The sequence below is a fragment of the Macaca mulatta genome, chromosome 2, assembly GCF_049350105.2.
Source record: "Macaca mulatta isolate MMU2019108-1 chromosome 2, T2T-MMU8v2.0, whole genome shotgun sequence".
NCBI lineage: Eukaryota > Metazoa > Chordata > Mammalia > Primates > Cercopithecidae > Macaca > Macaca mulatta.
This window is the reverse complement of record NC_133407.1, coordinates 13,006,370-13,033,435: the sequence shown is the minus strand read 5'-3', so window position 1 is coordinate 13,033,435 and position 27,066 is coordinate 13,006,370. Positions and strand designations below refer to the sequence as shown.

Below are 27,066 nucleotides of genomic sequence, written 5' to 3'. Positions count from 1 at the left end.
CTGCATACTCAGTAGGTAAGCCAGGCTTCTCTGACAGTCCATGGATTCACACCAGCTTCAGAGAAACTCTTGGGATTTAATCTTGCTGTTTAAAGCAAGGTGCCATTGGACTTGCCAATCAGAATACCACCGACTTTGAAATAGCCTTCTTGTAACAGTTTGAACCGCGTGGTTCTATATTTAAAAAAAAAAAATGGATAGCTGGCTTGGGAATAAATAAGAGGTATGTTCTATAGGATGGTAATACCCAAGGTTATGGTTTGGGGTGTGTAGCAGACATTGCCAGTGCTGCACCCAGTTCCCTTTGAGCCAGGTTTTGATCACTTTAGTGCATCCTCTAGGTTGGTTGTGCTTTCCCTCCCAAAAGCCAGCACCTATGACTCCTTGTCAGCAGACTGCCATCAGGCTGCTGTAGCCTGTTTTGCCTAAATGGGTGGAGATCGAGAAGTGCGTAGGGATTTCATTCCCCTGTGCTGGCCCCTAGCCAATGACTGCTGATGCAGGTGCATGAAAGCAGAATTCCCTTGTATTGTGTCAGGATAACTGATGTACAACTTACACTTCTCAGTTCTTCTATGGGATAGGGCTGCATCCATTCCTCATGGAATTCTGATGGAGATTGCACCATTGATTGCCTTACTGTGCTTGCCTGTACTTCTCCCTAACTCTCTAATGTTCATGGCAGCACTCCTTAATACGTTGCTTACATAAAGATCTCAAGTGCTGTTCTCAAGAACTTGACCTGAGATGTAGGGAATTTATTTAGTTTACTTTCTTATTTCATATAATAGAGCATATGTTAATTTTAAAGTGAAATTGTACTTCTGCATCAACTTCCTTTATAAGTGAAAGTACTTCTAATGATATAATATCTACTGGGTTTTGAGAGGAAATGGTTTCATTACAGAGCTCCAACAATAGGGAAGGCAACAAAAAGACATTCTCAGATGTATAAGTATTTAGAAAATATGGCATCTGTATATTATTCTTTGAAAATTTTCCTGATGTCATAACCTTTTCTCCTATGAAATAGAAAAAAAATAGAATTTGGCCAGGCGTGGTGGCTCACGCCTATAATCCCAGCACTTTGGGAGGCCAAGGAGGGTGGGTCATCAGGATTTCGAGACTAGCCTGACCAACATGGTGAAACCCTGCCTCCACTAAAAATACAAAAGTTAGCAGAGTGTGGTGGCACACGCCTGTAATCCCAGACACTCGGGAGGCTGAGGCACGCAAATAGCTTGAACCCAGAAGGCGGAGGTTGCAGTGAGCCAATATTGCGCCACAGCACTCCAGCCTGGGCAACAGAGTGAGATGCTGTCTCTAAAAAAAATAAATAAAATAAAATTAGAATTCAAGAATATCAACAATAGGGAACCTGTAGTAGGTATGTTTTAAAAATTTATTCATCAAGCAGATTGAAAAGAAGAAAACAGACTGTTGTGGTCATTCAGTACATTTTATTATTAAGTGCCACAATATACCCGGCAGGCTGCCACATCAGGAATACAATGGTGAACAAATAAGCATAGGTCCTGCTGTCATGAAGCTTACATTTTAGAGAAGGGGATAAACGTTACCTATAAGAATAAATATTAAATTATACCTGTACTAGACATTGTAATATAAAATTTGGCCTAATAAGTTCAAGGACAAATACACATTCCTCACAATTCCCTATACCATCTATGCTAGTTACTTATAGCTGATATCCACAAAACTCTCCAAGAATTCTGACACAATACCTTGTTGATCATCAAAGAAAGGTTAGACTGACATTCATTATAATGCTACATGAGCTGTATTTCCGTCCCCAGAAACTGACACTGATATTAAAGTCGTCATTACCACCAGTCACCAGATCCAATAATCTCTGTTTACAAGCCTTCAGTATTTCACACCACTGATTCCTTACTTGAGAATTTTTTCTCTTTAGACTTCACTTGTACTGTGCTCTTCCCATTTTTCTTTGAGCTTCCTGCCTGAGTCTTCTTCTTTCCCTCTGGGTGTTTCCCAGGGACTTCCACTCTTCCTCTTGTTACGTTCTCGCTTGGCAATATTATGACTTCAAGTGGCATCTCCAAGAAAGTATTCCTATCTTCCCAAGCTGTCTGCAGCCCTCACCTCTCTCCAGTGTTTCACCTAGAAGCCTGTCTGCATGGATGTCAAATATAGAAATTTATAACCTGTATGGTTGAAGTCCACCATTGCTATTAAAAATTTTCTTTCTTCCAGTAACATTTCCTCGCAATTGTTATTGCAATGTTGGTTCTTTCTTATACATTTTTCTTATTTTTTTGTAATTATCTATCATATATTTTGTCCTTAATACTACATTGTATCTTATTTCTGCATGTGTATACATATCACACACACAGAAATAAGATACAACCTACTATATATGTTTGTGTGTATTCATACACACACACACACACATTAACGTGTATATATATAAAAAACTTAGGACAGTATCTTACACATATGAAGAATATAAACATGTTGAATGAATGAAAGAAATTAAATGTGTAGATTCACCAGGTCATTTCCTTATTGTACACCAGCATGATTCCATATCAAGAAAGAAATCATGAGCAATCAGTTCAAAAAGCATTTATGATGCACACACACATGTCAGGAACAAAACCCAGACGTGAATAAGTCATAGACCTTGCCCTTGAGGAGCTCACAGTCAAAGACAAGAAAACAGGTCCATAATGTACACCCATAGTGGATTTGCTTCAAGAGGAAAATTATTTTTTCTATTACAAGAGTCACTTTCACTAGCAGTGAAGTCCTGCCTTAATTTAAATCCTCAGCGGAATACCCATCACATAAATGACAACTTGGGGAAGTATTTCACTCTGGAGTGTATGCCTGGATTTTGAATTTCAGCTTCCCCTAAGCCCAGTTCTGTGGATGATAGTGCATTGGTTCTCACATCAAAAGGAACACAAAGCTATACATACTTAACCTTTGTAACCAGCTACTGCTGGAGAAATAATAAGAAAGTCTTAGGAGGAAAAAGAGTTGCTTGAAATTCTACAGTTCTTTTAATCTTGTGAAGAATGAGATATAAATCAATAAATAACAATAACATCAAGAGGTGCAATTACATTTTCTGTCCACTTAAAAACATTGGAAAGAAGTGCTTGGTTCCAACAGCTTTCTTCCTTTAAAAGTAATAACAGACTAAATCTTTGCTTCTGGAACTAGGACATAAGTCTGGTGTAGGTTAGTGTCCTTTCACTGGGCTAGAAACATTCCAACAAAAATAAATAGAAAAATAAGATTATGTCAAGGATTTGTTTTCTAAATTTTCTCAAATTAAGAAACATTTACCTTTTAAAAATAATGTCCCACATAGCTCCACAAAGTAGATATATATTCAAGAATTGTAGGAATAGTTAGAATATTAGAGGTCTAATATATATAATAGTTAGAATATTCGAAGTGACTCATTTCAAGTGAGGAAAAAATGAGTTACCCAAAGCAATATAGTTACCTTTTGATATTATCCTATTATGACTTTGACCTAAGTACAAAATATTCTGCTAAGAATTTGACCAAATTTGGCCCAAGTCAATCAACTTTGTCCTTTTCGTAGTTAATGCATTTCCCTCTAGGGCAAAGATATTCTGTTTTCTTAATCTAGAATTGTTGGATTCTTTCCCCTGATTGGTTTGATTTAAAAAGTAATGAGATTTACTTTTATGAAAAAAGGTCCTGTCACAATGTTTAATTATAGGTATAAAATAATTTTTCTAAATATTCAAATGATATTTATTAGATTTTTGCTTACAGTTCATCAATATGTTTTCTTCTTTCTTTCCTGTTATTTCACTTAGTTTCTAGATTTTCAAACTGGAGTTTTGAGAGGTAGGACCCAAGGAGACTTTGCTAGAAGACTATTTATTTCCTTGGATGTAGGTTTTCATATTAGTATAAATCCTGAAACCCAAATCATAACAACCCAGGAGGAGGAAAGAGTTCATCAGCAGATTAAGTGGAATGAGTTGTAATAAATAAATATGGGTAGAATTACATCAGTGATTGATGGAAACTTTGTTTAAATTATTAAAAACTTGATCAGAGCAGATACAATGGAGAATACCCTGCAGTGGCTGCCAGGACTTGTTTTTTATTTTATTTAATTTTTAAATCTGGTATTTAGATGTTGCTGATCCTCTCTTTTCATAATCTGCTTTATCTCAGGAACTGATTTTCTCAGCTATTATAAGCAAATCAGACCCAGAATTCCCAGGTTCTTTTACTTACAGGTTCACTCATCAAGTAGGCAAAATCCCAGATCATGCTCTACTTTGGTCTTTTTAGAGAGAAATAAACAGATGATGGCCACAACTTAACACCAGTGAACAGATAAATTAAGGACCAGTGTTCCCTGGGCTGACCTTCTCTTCTATACCCCATGGATCTGAGGATTGGGCTGGAATCAACTATGTGACTTAAGACACCATCGCTCTCTCTTCCTTTCTTCCTCTCCTCTCTTCTCTCTTCTCTCTTCTCTCTCTCTCTCTCTCTCACCTTATTATAAAATAAAACTCTTACAAAAAGCCACCATAACAAATGAAGTGACTTCTTATGAAGCAAACATTCTTATAAACACCCCTCAGCTAAAATAATAGAACTCGCAAGCTATCACAGAATTCTTTTATATAGTGCCCCCTTGCAATCACTTAGTCCCTTCCTATCTCCAGATGTAACCACCCTCTTAAGGTTCAATGCAGTATTGCCTGTAATTTCATAATAAATAAATAAATGTGGTAAAAGGGGGAAATTGGTAATAAATAAATGTGGTAAAAGGGGGAAATTGGTAATAAGGTATAGATATTCAGTGGAAGGTTACAGAACATTACTAAAGATGGAGACTGAGTCATTCAGGCAATCCTTCATTCATAAATGTACACACACAGTCCTGGCCTCTGGGGGTATGGTGATGAACAAAAACATATATAAAACAGATTCATGCTCTTTTAGAGCTGACTTGCAAATGAGAGAGGCAGACAAGAAACAGGCAAACAAAATTAATTAAAATTAAAGTAGTACATTTGCAGTTAATGGGCAATCACTTCAAGCACATTAAAACAAGATGAGGAGATGGAGAAGATATAAGTGTGTTGTCCAAGGAAAGGCTTTCGGAGCCATGAGCATTTGAGCAGAGTGGAGTGAGGTTGGGGACTACAATTCCAATCAGAATGAACAGCTAAAAGAAATTCTTGAGTAAGAGCAAGGAGGCGGGAGTGGTAGAATAGTGAGAGAGAAGTTCATGAGAAGGAAAGTGCAGATCGTGTAAGGGTCTTGGAAGCCACAGACGGTAAAGGAGTCTGAATTTTATTTCCGTTTCACTGGGAAATCACTGAAAAGTTTTGAGCAAGAAAGTCACCGTCATATGTATTTTTTTTTTTTTTTTTTTTTTGAGATGGGGTCTCACTCTTTCACCCAGGCTGGAGTGCAGTGGCACTATCTCGACTCTCCACTCACTGCAAGCTCCGTCTCCCGGGTTCACGCTATTCTCCTGCCTCAGCCTCTTGAGTAGCTGGAACCACAGGCACCCGCCACTACGACTGGCTAATTTTTTGTATTTTTAGTAGAGATGGGGTTTCGCCGTGTTAGCCAGGATGGTCTCGATCTCCTCACCTCGTAATCCACCCACCTTGCCCTCCCAAAGTGCTGGGATTACAGGCGTGAGCCTCCGCGCCTGGCCCATCGTATGTATGTTTTTAAAGATCATGTTGGCAGCTAGGAGGAGTAATAGGATACTCTTTGCTGTAAGACTGAAGAAAGATGATGATGGAAGAAAATTCTGTCTCAAATAATAAGGAAAAGTCTCCATGGCATAGTGTTGATTTTTTAAAAAGAAAAACATTTCTCAGTGTGAAACTAGTTATGTAAAAATAGCAAAATTAGTACTTTCAACCACATAATATAAATTGTATATGTGTTTGAATGTGTGTGTGTAAATGCCTATTTTAAAAGCTCTCAGGAGAGACATGGAAGGCAACAAGCCCAACAGACAAGAGAATTAACTCTGGGGTATGGAGTGGGCTGGACTGTGGGTGTGGAAGAACTACTCTTGTATTAGTTGTTTCTGTTTTTATTTTTGCAACAATAATTTCACAGCTCAAATCTGAATTATAAAAATTATAAAGCTGAATCAAGCAGTTGGAGAGTTGCTTACATAAAAATTAGAAAGACTGCTTTTTAACTGCTACCTTAAAAAATGATTTTTTTTTTTAAATCAGTACTTCTGGAGACATGAATGCAATCTAACCACTTTAAGTTTACAAATTTACTGTTGAATCATTTTGCTACAAAAATAATTTGGGAAAGGTTATATATACACTTACATGGAACATGAATAGAACATGGAAAAAGTGTGGGAACAAGTATAGGTTTAATACAGTTCATGCAGAAAATTTGATCTAAAATTGCTAATGAAGAATAGCAGAGAGACAAAAGCTACTTTTAAAAGCGTAGGATTAGGAAGAAGGAGAATCCTAACATGGAATCCCTTCTCCTTCATTTTCTAAAGGACTGATCCAGGAAAAGTCACTAAACTCTCTAAACTTCCGTCTCCCTCTGCTAAAATGTAGCTAACCATTTCTACCTGATGAAATTATTATAAGAATAAAAGAAAGGAGAGAGACAGGCAGTGCAAAAGGTTATTTAAAACCATGACTACAGCAGCTTCTACTTCCTTAGGGAGTGGTGTCATTTCTCTCTGGAGAAAACAACCTTCTGTATAGCAAAACACAATGAGGGACATTTGGCTCTGACAATATAGGTCTCAAGGCTTGGTTAAAAAGAAAATCTATGAAACAGAGGATTAAATTGCCCTCCACAATAAATTATAATTTTCAAGTTTCCAGGAATGGAAAGAAGAAACCTAGTAGGATGAGTAAAGGGGGTCACTGTAGGCTTTCAGCCAGGGAAAATATCCTAAGGCCTTATTCAGAAAGCAGCTGCTAATAATAAGTCTTAATCTGTTCACTGGTTGTACTACAATACGACATCTTCATGCCCAGTGTCCAGAAATTTCAGTCAAGAATTACTCCAGATAAAGCCTTCAATTCATGGGACTCTGGTGAATGAATGCTTGGGAAGGCATCTTTGGAGGAATAAATGGTAAACAACATGTAAAAGTCTACGAGAAACTCCAGATAAATTTTGGGCTTCCTACTATAGGCCTTCAAAAGTTTCTCTCCAATGTTGGAGATGCTCCAGGTAACATCTGGGCTGCATCCGGGTTGCTAATGTAATGCGGGTAAAGAGTGGCCCACAATGCCAGGAACAGAACAAGTCCTCAATGAATATTAGTTCCGAGTAACCTACAGAGTAGTGCTTGAAAATGCAGCCTCATGATTGGCTTCATAATTGTAATTTGGCCAGTAATGTTGCAGGACTTCCTCCTCAGTTCAGCTAAAAACTGGGTTTTTGTCACGTGACCAGGAGGATGGAAACATACAAGGATGAGAAAAATTGAATTTATTGGATAAAAAAGGAAAAAGATAAAAATTTTTAGCAGAGCGAGGGATAAGCCAGTGGGAGGTTCTCCAGTGAGCCCTTTTCACTTGGCTGTCTCATTCCCTCCTCTAAAAAAGTACATCTAACTGCCTTTAGAGAAAGGATAAGGATAAGACTAAGGCTAAGGATGAAGACTCATCTTAACTACTTCCTGCTGACAGGGGATGCTGTTTCGGGGAAATGGCCGTCAGAGCTCCCTCAGAGGCCCAAGGGACCTCAGCAGAAGCGGCCATCATCCAAGGCCCCAGTTGCATGACTGTTTGGAGTGTGATGGCCTGAGGCGAGAAGAGACGTGCTGGGTTATTAGAAAACAAGTATCAAAACAAAACAAAGGGTGTGGGTAAAAGGATGGCTCACAAATCCTGAGGCCTTTTACCACTTTGCACTAGTAAAAAAGGGAGGCCAAAAGCCGAACTGGTAAAAAAAAAAAACAAAAAAAAAACCAAAAAAAAACAAACTTTTACCCTTTTTCTGGCATGTCAGGCTTCTGGGTTCCCTTCCCCTGAGCTCAGTCCTGAGACCACCAACTTAAGGTTTGGGAAATTAACTTTTTCTAGTTTGGAGGATGCATCCAAGGGGAGTGTCCAATAGTATAGAGACACCATTACCCATCAGTAAAGAGAGGACAGAGGAGAAGAAAAGAAAAAAGAAGGTGTTTTTTTCAAAGGAGTCCCAGGGTTTCAGGATGCATTTGAAAGGCATACAGACTGAAAATGGATGGCTACTGTCTAGAAAGAAGAGAGCAAGCATCCCAGTTCCCTTCTCTTCCTAGCAGATGCCTGGGGTACATGAGGGAGGGAAAGTGAGGTGCTCCTGTTACTTTCCTCTGTCCTTGTATTCCCGAGTCCTGGCGACGATGACAGGGTACCACCTATGGGTGCCAAAGTGGCTTGCACCCATGAAGCAGGGTGGGCGTAGAAAATAGGAATTATCCACTCTGCCCTATGCCTCTACCCCCACTACTCTCAGTAGCCTCGGAGCTCCCTAGACCTCATTTATGCCATAGATATTAGCGTGAACTTTATCCATGAAATGTGAGACTTGGTTTAATCATCAGGAATTAGCCATGCTTACCTGCACTGTGCCTTTTAAACTCTGTTATTGTCTGCCTCTGGATCTCTTAGATCCAGTTTTCTTTTCTAGGGCTTTGACTCAAAGCTTGGAATTGAGTTTGGGACTAAAATGTGTCTTGGGCAGGAAGCAGGGGTTTGACGTTGCATAGACTCCTTATCATAAGCTGAATGCTAAGGTGAAACTGTGGCATTGAGTCCTCCCCCAACAAGGGAGTGAAAACGATGTCTTTTGACATACCAAGATAACTAGTGGCTATAGTTACACTTTCTAGGATTTGGGTGCATGGTACTTGGCTTTGGTGAGCTCCCTTGGTCTTACTTTCACAAAAGGGAAACCTCTGGGTGATGGACACCCTGTTTATTCTCATTACCTGGCAAGATTTGCAGGATAATTGCTCAGAACCAGAATACTGATCCATATTTCTACATTATCCATCCCTTTTGCTCTTTCTGAGCTGCAGCCAGAGATTGCTGGTTGGTTAACAGGAACCAGCAGAGTTAGTCTAAAATGTAGGCAAAAACTTAAAAACAACTAATGAGTTTAGAATTTAATGACAAATGTATGATAAGTTTTGAAACATAATTTCTCTCTCTCCAGGCCTCATTTTTTCTTAAAAAAAATTATTTTGTTAAAAAATCATGATAGGACTGAGTTGTTTGCAAAATAGACTTTAGTCTTATACTTGGCCTGATTATTTGCATAAAATGCAGCAAGAATAACTATTTCTACATAAGCATTTGAGGTTGGCTTTGATGGAACTCTGTTCCACAAGGAATCTCAGATAAGACCTTTTAAAGCAGAGCCCAGCCATGAGTCGGGTTTGTATCTTCAAATACCTGTGAGTTGGGTGATCATCTCCTCCTAAGGGCCCAAAATTAACGTGGAGTTCCTGGGCCTGTTAGAAAGTGACATTCTTTACTGGCCACAGGTCAAGAACCTTGAACAGGGACCATGTAGGCATGGTTGTGAGGCCAGTTTTTTGTTTTGTTTTGTTTTGTTTTGTTTTGTTTCCCCCAAAGAGCTTTTATTGGCTTTGCAAGTTGAGCTTGACTCCTTAAAGGGAAGCATACTCTTCCAATCAAAACCTTGGTAAAACAACCAGTTTCTCCAATTGCATCCTGTTGCAAAAGAAAATGGATTCTTATTGCACTGATGCAAACAACTATATTGCCATAAGTTAAGAATACTCACAATGTCAATACCATATGTTGCCTTTGGGTAATGTACTAAACAACCAGGGTCTCAGTTTCCTTACCTATGACATATGGATACTAATTTAACTTATTTTTTTTTGCAAGAATTAAATAAGTTAACATAATGAAGTAATGTATATGTTAATTAGCTTGATTTAGCCATTCCATTATATATATATATTTCAAAACATATTGTATATAATAAACATAGACGATTTTGTCATGTTGTTAAAGAATTAAAAACAAAAGCCTAGAGAGAAAAATAATTTACATATATAATGTGTTTAGAACATGCCATAATTGTTGAAGTAAACATTAAATATTATTATTAAATATTTATTTTCTATATCCATTGCACTGCAGGTAGTTTTACAACATTGAATTGCGATGGAGACAGTGAGGCATTTTGGAAAGAGCAGTAGCCTCAGGAAATCAAAAGTCAAGTCCCACAAATGCCATTGACTTACTGTGGGACTCTGAGCCCAGGAGATTTTGAGGCTAAATTGCTTCATCTATAAAGCATGCACTTTGAACGAGAAGATCCCAATATGTTATTTCCATTCTATCAAATTTCGAATCTCTGATTCTATATAAATATATTCAATACTAAATTGCATATGCATTTTATTTAAGTATCTTATATAAAAAGACAGTTAATCTTGTTTTTCCATCTTTTTGGGAGAATTCTACAAAGGACCATAAATGTGAAAAGCGGATTTTTATCCAAGTCATCTGTCTTTATGGAAATACCTTTGCCTTTCTAAGTCATAGGTTGCTTGTTCGTAAAAAATAAAAGGTTGTTTCAGAAGAATGGGATGGTCCTTTCTCCATTCGACATGAGAGGCAGACCATGAATAAGGTATGGGGCACCACTGGGCGTTGGGGGGAACCACAGTGGCAAGTCATAGGCGTTGGAGACTAATGAGAAAGCCAGAGGCTCTAGGAATTGGGAGGAAAAAAATTGCTTATTGAACGAAGGTAGCAAAAGAAAGGATCAGGGCTTGAGTGAATCAGAAGACAACTCCTCAATTTTGCCCCAAGACTAGTGAATGGAAAAGTAATTTCCATGTGTCTTGAAGAATATTACTTTTCACAAAATGTATCGGGCAAGAGATGAGAGTGGCTTAAAGTATTGGCAGTAGCAATTAAGAAAAATGGGTGTAAATACAATAGCTTTGTAAGTGAAATTGATAGGACTTAGTAGAGTGGGAGTGAAGGAAAAAGATGTGGTGGATTAGGGGTACAGGATAAAGGAGAAACCTGGGTGTTTCTAGGTTTCTGGCTTAAGCAATGGAATGCTTATAGATAACATTTAACGACATGGGAAAGACTAGAAAAAGAATAAGCATGAGGAAGAAAATAGGAAAATTAAAGTTTCTGTTTAGGACCACTTAATTTGAGATGCAGGGGTTACTTCCAAATAAAGAAATCAAATAGTTTAATAAGAAACTCTGGCACACAGAGGCAGGTTTGAGCTAAAAATATCCTTCTTGTTGTGGTCCATGTATATGTGACATTTTAAATCCTTGAAAATATATGAAAAGATTAAAGAGAAGAGGATCTACCATCAAACCCAGGACACCAGAATTTAAAGTGGGAAAGAACAAGGAGTTTATTAAGGTGAGTGAAGAAGAATGGCAAAAGAGGTAGGGGATCACTTTAAGGAGGTTAGAGTATTCAGTTCTATGAAATACAGTTGTTGTTTTTACTGAAACTAACTAGTAATGGTGCTCTCTGGACCATTCCTAGACTTCTCATAATGCTAACTTACTTGCAACTCATGGAGACCTCTAGTCTATTATTATGGCTTATAGAAGCTCACTTGGGAGCCATGGATTGCTCTTTATTTGGAGCCAGAGACTAAGGATAATATTTAATCAAATTGAGTTGGGAGAATCTCAACTCAATTTCTATGACATAGAAATTGGGTTGATGAAGAAGGGACATTGTTCATTCTACCTAGGGCAGTATAGCAGAAGGACATGAACCAAGGTTGCAGCTAAGAGCAATATTTGTGCTAACCCTGAAGGGAAGTTGCCTGTGAAGACAGCTAAGTGGTGCCGAGCTCAAACTATTAACCAGTCCTTCTAAAGCCTCTCTCATGCCTTAAATTTTTTTCTAAAATTTTTGTGACTCCTAAATAATCTGGCTTTGACATAGCCTCTCAGGTCTCAGAACCACTTTCTCTTTTGACCAAACTCAGAGACAAGCACTCTTGCCCCAAGGAGAGACTCATATGACTGGTCTCTGGTAAGACAGGGCCTGAGAGGTGGAAGTAACCATGGGACCTTTATTTAGAGAAGGAAGATTTCCCCGAGTCAGTAGATTGCTTCCATTGGAGTCCACACCGGTCTTTCTAGCACAATTTATAACCTAGATCCCAAGAAAATATTATATTTTAGTTAATAGATTTCAGATAGCATATAGTATTTATTGTTATTTCAAAGTTCAAGGCACACTATTTTATGTCTTTGGCTTACATTTTCTTGTTTTGTTATTATAACTATCCTATGATGTAGAATGTAGAACATGATGGGAAGAATCTGAAGCTTGAGGATTGTGCCAAGTCTGAAGAATCACAAGAGCAGTGAGCTGAGCAGGGTATGGCAGGCAGCAGGCCTGGGGATGAATGCAGTGCAGGAAGACTAGCAGCTGGCCATGAGCCCAGGCCATAAAGATACAAGCTGCATCGTTATTCTCTTTTATTTGGCTATTATCAATTTTTCCTGTCAATCTACATCCTGACTTCCCCTTTGAATAAATAACCCTGATGCATTAGAATCAGTCTGAAAGTCAACAATTTGAGGGGTTTTGTTCTAAAAAAAAAAACAAAAAAAAACAAAAACAAAAAAACACAAAAAAACGGGCAAGCATGTGACCAAATTATGGCAGTTGGAGTTTTTTCCCCTGGGATTTGAAACTTAGAGGAACAAAAAGCCTGAAATATCTGGGGTCCACTCTGTTTCTGTGATTGTGTCCTGACCAGTTGGGACTTTCTACACTGTTTCTTTAACATTTTGTCAATTTGATGAGCCCCTGATATCCTTATGAGATATTTCATTTTGTTTAAGTCCATTAAAGGTAAGTTTCTGTTAGTGGGAACCGAGGATCCTAGACTGGTTCAGTGGACAAATTCCATCAAAAGTTAAATGAGAAAGTCAGAAGGTGAATGTCAAAACATATTCTTGAGACTGAAAGGATATTGAGGATGAATACGTTGGGATGACAGTAAGATATCACATAACAAGTTGCAAGTATGTCTGTGAGATGGCCCAGGTAGGTTGCTGATGAATAAAAGAATGGCCGAACTTCTTTTATCTGAGCCTCATACTACTAGGAAGTTCCCATAACTGCGAAGGCTGTGAATACAACTTTTGATGGCTGATTCTGTGCAATGCCGTAAAAGTTGCTGGAAAAAATGCTCATAATTATGCAATATACATCTCAGCAAATCATCCTCTGCTCTTAAGCTCAATAGGACCTCATGGAGTCATCTGTTCCAATCTCATCTCTAGAGAAAGAAATTGAAATAGACTTCCCAAGCTACCACAAGGAACTCATTATTTTTCTCCATAAGAAAGGATATATTTTTCTCAAATAAAGATACTAGCTAAAAGTAACTAGCCAATCTTGTGAACTGTGACTCAGGATTTGGAAGAGTGCTAGTGCTAATACCCTGGGAGTCAAGACAACAACTGGCCATTTTAGGATATGATACAGAAATTACAAATGAAAATGCTGGTCTCTCTATAGCCTCCTCTCTATTCCCACATTCCTTGCTAATTATTCCTTGTTCTCTGTTCCTACAAGTTATATATAAGCGTAATAGATATAGCTCCAAATTTTAAGTGTAAGAAATGTCTCTTTTTATTTCTTCTGATTATATTTAATCTTTACAGAGCCCCCTCTCTTCTGAATGACTGGCTATTCAGTCTTAGTTCTTATGAAGGCCTCGCTCCTTCTACATTGAAATATGTGAGAAACTGGAACTTACATATTGGTAGAAGAGAAAAGAAAAGCCGTGATCCTGGACTGGTGTAATCTCAACCATCTGTCCCTTTAGCACCACTAATTGGTCCACAAGACTGACCACAGACACCATATCACATCTATCCTTCTGTCATCCCACCATCTAGAGCACCAGGTATCAGGAGCATACCTCACTACCGTTCCCATCTCTGGGCTCAGCACTTTTAAGAAGCTCACATTTTACATTCAGACATTTCAACCTCTCCTGCTCAAAAATTTTGCCACATTCCCTCTCTCTGCCCCAGGCAATCCAAATCTAATACAATCCTCTTCCATCAGACTTTAGACTTCTTTCTTGTACGTGAATATAGAAAGGAAACCCTAACACCGCTTGGAATTTTTTTTCCAGAATAACATGCTCTGTTAAATAACCAATATAACATACATGTCATTGTGTTATAATTATTTTGTGTGTGTCTCTAACTATAAAATTCTTGAGGATATGAAAATTTTATCTACCTTTATACATCTCACCCCCACTTCCTGGACTTATTGAGTTTTTTAATAAATGTTTGTTAAATAGAACATCACAAAAATTCATTATGTAGGCCTATGTTAATTTTTTTGCCCAGTTCTGAGAATAGTTTTTGTGTGAAGTCATGAAAATGCATTGATGAGTATACAGTATCCTCAAACCAAGATTTTCAAGTGCTTTTTAACAATTAAATTCTGAGGAACAATGTAAAGCTTGCATAGTTTTCTGTCAAATACTTTCTAGAGACAGCTGGTGCTCATTGGGGTTCATGGACTTTATTATGAGTTCATCTCCTTGACTTCAATGTTGGATATTGTATTAGTCAGTTTTGCACTGCTAGCCAGAAATACCTGAGACTGGGTAATTTATTTAAAAAAAAAAAAAAAAAGTTTAATTGGCTCGTGGTTCCCCAGGCTATACAGGAAGCATGATGGCTTCTAGGGAGACCTCAGAAACCTTCAATCATGGTGGAAGGGGAAGGGGAAGCAGGCACATATTACATGGCCAGAGCAGGAAGAAGGGAGGGTGGTGTATTACATATTTTTAAATAACCAGATCTTGTGAGAACTCTATCACGAGAACAGCACGAGTGGGATGGTGCTAAACTAATAGAAACTGTCCAATGACCCAATCACCTCCCACCAGGTCCCACCTCCAGCATTGGGGATGACATTTCAACATGAGATTTGGGTGCAGACATAGATCCAAACCATATCAGATGTATTGGCTGAAAAAAAAAAGGAGGGAAAGGGAAGCACATGTTAAACAGAATGAGGAAGCAGCAGAGGCCTCAGTAGATTGTTAAATAATAGGTTTTGCCTTCAGCCTTGACCATGCTAGGCTTTATTGTTCTAAGTGAAATTATGGGCATATGATGGCATTTAAATTATGACTAAGGTTCTAAGATCAGTTCAATCAATGCAGGGCCTCCATCAAGTTTATCATGTATATAATGCCTCCTTTTCTTTCTCTGTAAAATGAGTTTTATAAATTGCTATTCCAATGAAACTGAGCAAGAAATACCTTCAGATTTTCCACATGCTGAGCGGCACATAGATCATACTAAAAGTTTAATCCAAGGGGGGATTTGGTTTGCCCAAGTTAGAGTTTAATAAAATTAAGCCTGGAGTGTCTTGTATTTCTATCCACTCAGATCCCTGAGGCCTTGCCATTGTGTTACTGTTGCTCAGAACTAACTCTCCACCTTTATCTTCAACTCCTTATAATAAATCCTTTCAGTCCTGAATCATTCAGGCACACCCTCTTCCTCCATCTCTATGAAGTGTTTCCTGTCAGATTCTTTCTTCCCAGTCCAGTCCTTGTTAGTCATTAATCGGCATTACTTATCACTGTTGATTATAGCAGTACTTATTGCTGACTATAGAAGAAAATTGTGTGTCTCCAAGATGACATCATCTAACCTTAAAGAGGGATCGCTAGTGAAAATTCTAGTCTGTAAGGTGTGGACAATAGTGAAGGCACCAGGTGATTAGACTGGACATTTTGGGGATAGTGGGGAGAAAGGTTATAATTTATTCCTAGAAAACATTTTGGTGTTCTTCCCAGTGATTAGAAAATGCTTAAGATTGTATTTGATTTGAATAAAAGACACTACATACTTAAAGAAATGCAAATGATTAAATATCTCACAGTTTACTTTTCAGAGGACATCTAATTAATTATCTAATTTGATTCTTACTAACAGAATACCTCACAAATTAGCCAGGACTAATCATTAAGCATAATTTTCAAGGTGAGGAAACTGCATCATAAAGGAAAAAAGAAAAGAAAAAGGAGGTACTGTTTTTATTATTGCTCTGCCATTGCTTTATTGGGGACTGGCACTGTGAGAGTTAAAGCCTTAAATAATGCAAGTGAAGGATGCAGGCCTGATCTACCTACACCTGCCATAGGATGTGCAATCCACGGGATAACTGAGCTACACCTAAATTTAAACATCTTGAGACTCAGGCAGTCTCATAAATGTTTTGTAAATGGTCAGTGTTAGTTGCAACATAAAATTCTTCCCTTTATTAAGTTCTTCAACCCAGATCAACTTGAAAATAGAAACCGATAAAAAAAAAAATACAGTGCCCTGTTTGTTCTTACCATCTCTGATTTAGAGTAATTACTTAATAAACAAATTATTAATTTATTCCTTCATTTAGCCAACAAATATTTATTGAGCTGTGCTGATTTTCAGCTACTATTTCAGCTGCTGGTCGTTCAGTAATAAACAATATAGGCAAGATTTGTACTCTCTTAACACATATGTTCTAGTGGGTGACAAGTAATTGAAGATATTAGGCATTAATTATGGCCTGATGACTTCAAGGGAAGAAGGAACAGGTAATAAATCACCGGCCCAGGGATAAAATTGCTATTCTGTGGTGACACTTAATCCAGTATGCGCACCAGCTTTACCCAATTAGGGAAGCTTTGACTGTGACAGGGGAAGGTGGTCTGAGCACAGTTAAGCACAGGTGGGAGGAAAGTGGGGACAATATGGTTGATTTAAAATTTGACTTCAGAAAATAGGTGAATTTTTAGCTTGTTCTTAAGTTTCCAGTCGATATTTCAAATCATTGAATTAAAATCTTTTTTTTTTTTTTTTTTTTTTTTTTTTTTTTTTTTTTTTTGAGACGGAGTCTCGCTTTGTCGCCCAGGCTGGAGTGCAGTGGCCGGATCTCAGCTCACTGCAAGCTCCGCCTCCCGGGTTTACGCCATTCTCCTGCCTCAGCCTCCCGAGTAGCTGGGACTACAGGCGCCCACCACCTCGCCCGGCTAGTTTTTTGTATTTTTAGTAGAGACGGGGTTTCACCATATTAGCCAGGATGGTCTCGATCTCCCGACCTCGTGATCCGCCCGTCTCGGCCTCCCAAAGTGCTGGGATTACAGGCTTGAGCCACCGCGCCCGGCCTGAATTAAAATCTTAAAGCTGGACCTTTTTAAGTGTCTTCATCAGATGTCCTGATCTAAACTCCTCACTGTAATGACATCAACAATAGGCCCTAGACATATCCAAGGAAGTTATTTATAAAGTACCTTGAATAATACTCAGCACATATCACAGTCTTAATAAATATACATTTCTGTATCTATTTTCAAGAACTGGTAGATTCCTACAGGATTATGTTAGGATGAAGGACTGGCTTTTTTTTTTTTTTTTTTTTCTCCCCCTGAGACAGAATCTTATTCTGTCACCCTGGCTGGAGAGTGCAGTGGTGTAATCTCGGCTGACTGCAACCTCCACTTCCCTGATTCAAGTCATTCTCCCAACTCAGCCTCCTGAGTAGCTGGGGTTACAGGCACCTGCCACCGCGCCCAACTAATTTTTATATTTTTAGTAGAGACAGAGTTTCAACATGTTGACCAGACTGGTCTCGAACTCCTGACCTCAAGTAATCTCCCTGCCTTGGCATCCCAAAGTGCTGGGATTACAGGCATGAGCCACCATGCCCAGCCAAGACTGATATGTTACACTCAGTGTGTAATGACACGTGTGTTATTCATCTATTAATTTGTTATGAGAACAACTTTCTCATGCTATTCTGGCTAGCTGGAAAGGGGCCTAAACTAGGAAATGAGAAATCTGGATTCTAGTCTTATAGAACCTGAACAAGTCATCAATTCCTTAAATTCACTGTTCTTGTCATTAAAAAGATAATATTTAACATACCTCCTTTATGGAAATGCAGTGTGGCTTGGATATAAAAGTTAAATAAATGTTAAAGTAAATAAAATATAAAACATTGGACTAATATTAAGTAATCCTAGTAGTCTATAAAAATAAAGAATTGAGTATGTTAATAGGTTTATAGTTAGGCTAGTATTCATGGCCATCTTTCATTGGTATTTCCAAATACTTCTTTCAGTTATACTTCGCCTTCAATGAAAGAGATCCACAGACTCCATCTCAGGAACCATGCCGACAGGCTTATGAATATGCCCCCCATAACGACACATCCTCAAAGAAAGGAAGCCCTAATAATGGTGCATAGAATTGAGATCTAGACACTGTTGGTATGGTTGTGCTGTTGAACATGTAAAAGCAGCTTCTATCTCTAAGTTAGTTATTAGGTTAATAACTTGTTTAAAATGCAGGGCTAAGAAAATACATAATTTGCTATAAAGCAGAAGGTGATTTGGGGTCACAGTGATTCTCTATCCATTATAGTCATTGTAGGATTCCAAATATTTAGTGCCGTAGTGAGCACAGACACATACAATAGCAACCCTTGGTTTTATGTTTACCTGGAGAACTAATTTGAGATTTATGTTTGCTCTCTATTAATGGTGGATTTTTTAAAATGAAAGCAGAATACTAATAAGTTTCCTCTGCTTTCTCTGGTCTGTATTATCTATGAATATTTGAATCTCCTCACCTTCACTATCCCCTTTGCATAAGAATTTTGCTGCTTTGAGAAGATAGAGGACACAATATTGAAATATATGTGTGGAATCCAAGGCAGCTGATGGACTTGGCAGCAACTTTGAATGACTTCATCAAGTATGATGCTTTTTAGCAATATGTTACAAAAGCTGAAACATAATATGGCATAAAGATAGAGAGGTTGTTCATCAATATTTCCTTGAAACCACATATATACAGTTTCGCATTAATTATTTGACATGTCAGGTGGAGTTGCTGCCTGCTGGGGGACATCAGTTAGGTGTTGTTTTGTAAGCTTTTCATTTGCTAACACAAAAGTTGCAATGACATAGCTTGGTTCACACTGAAATAAATGTTTCATTGGGCATCCAGGAATTTCTTCTGTTTTATTATTTATTAGAAGCCACAAGGGCCTATAGAATGTCACCGAACATGCCAGAAATAAGCCCCAATCTCTGAAGTCATGTGCCAGAGCTAGGAATGTAATAAGATAGTGTGGTATGAGAAAAACAAAATAGATAAGACTACATTTTCTTTTCATGCAGTGGTTCAATAGGAGGACATTTACTATTTGACTTTTCTACTTGTAATGTGAGAGATTTCTAGGTAAAAGATCTGATATTTTGCCAAATTGCCTTGTTTGTAAGTTCACCAAAATCAAGTCACAGAAAAACAAACTGAAAACTACTTGGACATATTTTTCTATTATTTTAATCCACCACGTTTTTAGAAGCAGTTGTCTTATGTGACACTAACCAGCACTGTTTCCCACATGGCTCACTGGAGAAAAACAAAACAAAATCAACAACAACAACAACAACAAACTATTATATTACAGCCATCTTTAAGACCAAGATCCCCAGCTATTAGCCAGAAAAGTTTAGAAGTTTAGATGATTCTCTAGGTTAATATTTTATAGTAACTCTTATGAGTTGAATACTTTTTCTCTGTTGTTTTGTTCTTCTATTACCATAGCTGAATACCATTCTTTATGTGGGAAAGTCTCTTTACAAAATATCCGCGTGATGAGGATAATGCCTTATCTTTGGGTTGCCAGAGCCAAAGAACTTTGCACTGAAGAGAAAATAAAAACAAAGTATGTTTGGTTCAATGGAAATATTTGTTCCACTTAATTACTGTGAAAGGTATATGACTCCTTTCTGAACACATGATTCAATCATTTGCATGAAGAACAGACAAATACCTATAAAACTCAAGGGAGGTATCCTTCTGGAGTGACATCAGCAGAATAGGAGTTTCCAGGACTTGTTCCATCACAGAAACATATATTTGAACAACCATTCATGAATGAATATACCTTCACAAGAACTAAGGAATCTAAATAAAAGATTATAGTATCTGGATCCAGCACAAATGTGAGAAAAGTCACATTGAAGAGATTAGGAAGGACAGTTTTACACTACCCCTTCCCACGACCCCATATAGTATGGCTCAAAGAGAAATACTCTCCATGTGGAGGAAGAAAATGAAGTGAGCACCTGAATTTGTCTTTGACTCCAGCAACAGGCCCATTCCAGTGAAACCAAGAAACAGACCATCCCACTCCCTAGCCCCCAGACACACTCCAAGTAAACCTCAGAGCAAGACCAGGCCTTGTATCCCCACGCTCCAGGACCACCTCAGTACCAGGTTAGCTCCCATGACCCCAGGCTCCAAACCAGCACCCAAGGAACCGAGCTCTAGATCCAACCTAGTTCCAGGCTGACTCCTGTGGCCTTGACCCCAGCAGGTGCCTATGGCCCCCGGATAAAGACATGCTTTTGTGGATCCAGACTCTAGAACCATCTTCTTGGATCCAGACACAAGGCTCACACAAGCGGACCCTGGCACTAAGTCAGCACTGTGGACTCAGAACCATGCAGATCCCCGTGGACCCAGGTACTACACCTGCCTCAGTGATGGTTGTGCCTCTGTGAACCTAAGTTCAAGGCCTGGCCCAACACCAGGTCAGCTCTGATGGACCCAGGCTTCAGGTCAGCTCCCATGTACCTAAGTTCCAGGTAATCCCCCATGACTGCAGTCACCAGGCCCATCACAGAGGATTCTAGTGCCATGCCGACCCTCATGGACCCAGATTACAGGCAAGTTCCCTCAAACCTAGGCTCTAGAACTGCACAACAAATTCAAGCCTCAGGCCTGACCAGTGGACCCAGGCTCTGGGCCTGTCCCTACCGACTAGGTACTAGACTGGCCCAAGTGTAGCTAGGCATCAGACCCATCTGCCCACTGATGCAGGCACTAGGCCAGCATGCTGAAGAATTTAGGCAGCAAGTATACATTTAGACCCCACCAGCCAGCCCACCCAGAATCTCTAGATAAGATTGCTGAAGAAGTGCTTTCCTGCCAAAGCTAGTCTGCAAAGACTTAAGGACCACCAGGAGGGTCCTTGTGTATTTCTTTGAATACACAAGGCACCAATTCAAGACCACCAGGAGGGTCAGGAATAATCAGAGATACATGACATCACCAAAGGAACAATATAAAGCACCTGTGTAAGGAAATGAAGAACTATTAACTACCCAATAAAGACTCCAAAATAATCTTTTTCTTTCTTTCTTTCTTTTTTTTTTTTTTTTTTTGAAATAGAGTATCACTCTGTTGCCCAGGCCGTAGTACAGTGGCACGATCTTGGCTCACTGCAAGCTCCGCCTGCTGGGTTCATACCATTCTCCTGCCTCAGCCTCCTGAGTAACTGGGACTACAGGTGCCCACCATGATGCCTGGCTAATTTTTTGTATTTTTAGTAAAGACAGGGTTTCATCATATTAGTCAGATGGTCTCCATCTCCTGATCTCATGATCTGCCTGCCTCGGCCTCCCAAAGTGCTGGGATTACAGGCATGAGCCACAGCACATGGCTCTCAAATTAATCTTTTTTAAGAAGCTCAATGTACTACAAGATACTACAGATATATAACAAAACAAAATCACAAAAACAATACAAGAAATAAGTGTAAAGTTCAATGAAGTGTATAGCAACCATAAGAAAGAACCAAATGCAAGTTCTGAAGCAGGACACAATTACTGAATTAAAGTATTTAACAGACAGCTTCAACAGCAGATACAATCAATAATAAGAATTAGCAAACTCAAAGACAAGTCATTTCAAATCAACCAGGAAAACAAACAAACATACAAAAAAGACAAAAATAAATGAAGAAAGCCTATAGGACTTATAGGATGCCATCAAATGAACCTATATAAACATTATAGAATCTCTAAAAGGAGCAGAAATAATAAATAATCAGGTTGTTTAAAAAAACAGTAATAGAAAACTTCAAATATGGAGAAGAAAATGAACATCTAGATTCATGTTGCCAAAAGGACCCCAAATAGGTTAAAAATAAAGAGACTGTCACTGAGACACATTATAATCAAACTTTCAAATATCAAAGGCAAAGAGAGAATTGGATAAGAAGCAAGAGAAAAGTTATTCATCAAATACAAAGGAGCTCCCCAATACTATCAGTAGTTTTCTCAGCAAAAAACATTGTATGCCAGGAGATAGTGAGATAATATATTCAGTCTGAAAGAAAGCAACTACGAACCAAGAATAATATGCCCAGCAAATATGTCCTTCAGAAATGGAGAAATTAAAAAGACTTTTCAAAACAAACAAAAGCCAAAGGAGCTCATTACCACTAGGCAACCTTTACAAAACATGCTAAAGCTAGTTCTTCAAGTGAAAATAAAAGGACTCTAACTTAAAACATGAAAACATATGGAAGTATAAAACTCATTGTAAAAGTAAGTATACAGTTAAATTCAAAATAATCTAGTACTACAATTGTGATGTATAAATCACTTTTAACCCAGCATTAAATTTCAAAGACAAAAGTATTAAAAATTACTATAGCTGCAATAATTTGTTAATGGATACACAATGTGACATCGAAAACATAAACTATATAGGGAGAAGTTAAATGATAGAGTTTTTGTATGCTGTCGAAGTTAAACTGTTAGCAGTCTCAAGTAGACAGTTATAATTGTAAGTAGCTTTGTGTAAGGCTTGTGGTAAAAGACCTTTACACATACACAAATCAAAACCTACCACAACCAAATATTATCTAATCACAAATTAAAACAGCAAGAGAGAAAGAAGGAAGAAACTCCCAAAATATCAGAAAACAATTAATAAAATGGAAATACTAAGTTCTTACCTATAAGGAAATACTTTAAAAGTAAATGGAATAAATTATCCAATCAAAAGACATAGAGTAATGGACAGAACAAAAAAAAAAGAAAGAGACCCAACTATATGAACTATATGCTGCCTACAAAATCCTCACTTTAGTTTTAAGAACACAGATAAGCTAAAAGTGGTGGGATAGAAAAAGACATACCATGCCAACAAAAAAACCAATAGATCGGAGATGGCTATGCTTACATAAGACAGAGTAGTCTTTTAATCATCAAAAAATTTAATAAGAAATAAATTTATTATGTAATTATAAAGGGGTCAGTTCATCAACAGAATTTAAGAATCATAAATATATATACACCCAACATCAAAGCACCTAAATATATAAAACAAATATTAATAGAACTGGAGGGAGAAATTGATGGCAATACAAAAATGTAGAGGACTTCCATACTTTACTTTTAACAATAAATATCCAGACAGAAAATTTATTTTAAAAAATAAGAGTAGGCTTGAACAACACTGTAGAATAAATGAACCTAAAAGATATATACATTATAAATACACAACAGAAGAACACATATTCTTCTCAGGTGCACATGAAACTTTCTACAGGATAAATAATGTGTGAGACCACAAAACAAACCCTAACAAATGTAAAAAGATTGAAATTATTTCAAGTATTTTTTTCCAACAACCATGGTATGAAACCAGAAATAACTAAATAATGCAAATTTTACATATATATGAAAATTAAATGACACACTTTTGAGCAACCAATGAGTTTGAAAAAGTCAGAAGAGAAATAAAAAGTATCTTGAAACAAATAAAACGGGAATCACAACATAGAAAAACTTACGTGTTGTAGCAAACACAGTTCTAAGAGGACAGTTTATAGCAATAAATTCATATACTAAGAAAAAAAGATCTCAAGTAAGCCACCTAAGTAAATATCTCAAGGAACTAGTGAAAGAATAATAAAATAAATTCAAAATCAGCAGAAGGAATGAAATAAAAATCACAGCAGAAATAAATGAAACACTGACTAGAAAAGCAATTGAAAATAATTTTGAAAATGTCAAACACTTAAAAAATGTTTTCAAAACAACTTTTTTAAAACAATACTGAAAAGTCTTCAGTTAGACTAAGAGAAAAAGAAAATAATGCTCAAATAATATAAAATTATAAATGAAAGAAGAGACATTACAACTGATACCACAGAAATATAAATGTGTTTAAGAGACAACCATAAACATATATCTGCTAACAAATTGTATAATCTAGAAGACAGTATGAATTCCTACAAACCCACAACCTATGAAGACTGAATCAGAAGAAATGGAAAATGTGAATAGACCAATAACCAATAAGAAAATTGCATCAGTAATCAAAAACTTTCCAACAAAAAAAATCTCAAAACCTGATGATTTTACAAGTGAATTCTACAAGACATTTAAAGAAGAATCAACACAAAACCTCACACACTACCAAAACATTGATGAGGAGGAAACAATTCCAAACTAATTTTATGAAGTTAGAATTACCCTGATACGAATTGCAGACAATGACACCGCAAGAAAAGAAAATTAGGCCAATATCCCTGTTGAACACAGATGCAGAAACCTTCAATAAAATTCTAGCAATCGAATTTAACGGCAAATTAAAAGGATCATAAACCAAGATCATGTGGAATTTATCTATGGGATGCAAGGATGTTTCAACATACACAAATGAATGTGATAAACCACAGTAACAGAATGAAGGCTAAAAATACTATGACCACCTCAATACATGAACAAAAAGCATTTGACAACATTCAATATCCATTCATAATTAAAACTCTCGACAAATTAGCATAGAGGAATTGTATCTCAACATAAAAAGGCCACATATGACAAGCCCACAGGTAACTTCATACTCAACAGTAAAAAGCTGAAAGGTTTTTGTCTGAAATCAGGATGCCCACCCTGATCATTTCTATTCAATACAGTATTTATAGTCCTACACAGAGCAATTAGGCAAAAAATAAACAAGAAAAAATAAAAGATATCTGACTTGCAAAGAAAAGTACAACTGTCTATTTCAGATAATATTTTATATATGTATAATCCTTAAGATTTCACTAGAAATCATTAGCTCTAAATAAGATCAGTAAAATTGCCAGGTACACTAGGCATCAGTTGTGCTTCTCTACACTAACAACAAACTACCCAACAAAGAAATTAAGAAAACAATCCAATTTAAAATAGCATCAGTAAACCCTGAGGAATAAATTTAGCTGAGGAGGTAAAAGAACTATATACTGAAAAATCAGGAAACAGTGGTGAAATACACTGAAATAGGCAGAAATAAATAAAATGACATTTCATGTTGTTTGATCAAAATAATTAATATTTATTTAAATGTCCATATGACACAAAGCAATCTAGGCCAAAATCTCTGAAATTCGAAGTTGATAGATGAGATTCTAAGAATGGACCATGGCTAGAAAGGAGGCATTTCAATACCTAAAATTCTGTGTTTATATTTTCAAGTTGCACTTCAGTTCATGTTTTGCTACGATTCTAGAGTTGCTTGTTTTTTGACTTGACAGAAGACCTGAGAAAATCACTAACACTGGGGAACTAAATAGCCTTAAAAACAAGTCATCGCATTACTACCAAACTTCCCAGCTGTTATGATCTGGGTGTTTGATCCCTCTAAAGCTCATGTTGAAACTTAATCCCCAATATGGCAGTACAGAATGATGGGAACTTTAAGAGGTCATTGGGTCATGAGGGCTCTGCTTTCATGAATGGAGTAATCCTTTCATGTATTAATGGGTTAATGGATTAATAGGTTATCATGGGAATGAGACTAGTGACTTTTTAAGAAGAGAAAGACTTGAGCTAACCCACTCAGCTGCCTTGCCCTGTGATGCCTTCCATCATGTTATGACACAACACAAGGCCCTCATAAGAAGTGACCAGGTATAGCCACCCAATCTTGCATATCTCAGACTCCAGAACTGTAAGAAATAAATTCTTTTAAAAAAATAAATGATTCCACCTCAGGTATTCAGTTATAGCAACAGAAAACAGACTAAAATAGAAAATTCATAACAGGAGTGGTGTTGTCACTATAAAGATACTTGTAAAAGTGATAGCAGCTTTGGAATTGGGTAATGGGCAGAGGTTGCAAGAGTTTATTCTGGTGAGATCTTAGAAGATTAGGGAAAGGTTAGAACTCCTTAGAGTTTAATAAATTTTCATGACAAGAATGATAATAGAAATATGGAGAATAAAGGATATTCTGACAAAGTTTCAGATAGAACACTAAGAAACAAGGCATTAGAAATTGGAGTAAAGGCTATCCATGTTATCAACTGGCAAAAAACTTGGTTGGATTGTGTTGATGCTCAAGGGCTTTATGTAATACAGAGCTCAAAAGCAAAAAAATAGAACATTTGGCAGAAGAAATATCTAAGCAGTAAAGAATTCAAGTGCTGCATCCTTGTAACTACTTACATTGAGTTGTGAGAGGAAAAAATGAGGCCTTGAGGGCCCATCCATTGCCCCAGTGTATCCCAGAGGAGGCACATAGAGTCAAAAGAGATTATTCTCCAGCCTTAGGATTAATAGTGTCCTTGTGGGTTTTTAAACTTGCTTGGTGCTGGTTACTCTTCTCTTCTGTCCTATTTCTCAATTTGGGAATGGGAATGTATAACCTATGCCTATTTCACCAATTCTATCTTGGAAGTAGATAACTTGTTTTGATTTTACAGACTCCCTGATGAGATCTGGATTTTGGACTTTTGAGTTGGTGCTGGAATAAGTTAAGACTTTGGGCCTAGAGAGATGAAATAAATATATTTTTTTATATAAGAAGGATGTGAGCTTTGAGGGGCCGGGATGGGATTCCATGTCTTAAATGTTTGTCTTCTCTAAAACTCATGTTGAAATTTAATCCCCAATGTGGCAGTATTGAAAGATGGGGCCTTTAAGAAGTCATTGCGTCATGAAAGCTCTGACCACATGAATAAAGTAACTAATTCATGAATTAATGGGTTAATGGATTAATTGTTATCACAAGAATGGAATTGGTGGCTTTACAAGAAAAAGAAGAGATATCTGAGCAGAGACATTCAACCCTCTTGCCTTGTGATGCCTTTCACCAAGTTATGACAAAGCATGAGGCCGTCACAGAAGCCAACCAGGTAC

At 37.4% G+C, this 27,066-nt stretch overlaps 1 protein-coding gene across 1 annotated transcript in view; it reads right to left on the bottom strand.

Moving 5' to 3' along the window:
• LOC106997165 (uncharacterized) overlaps positions 1-27,066 on the bottom strand; it is a 164,294-nt gene that overhangs the window by 50,236 nt on the left and 86,992 nt on the right. The gene's annotated exons all lie outside the window — the stretch shown is intronic.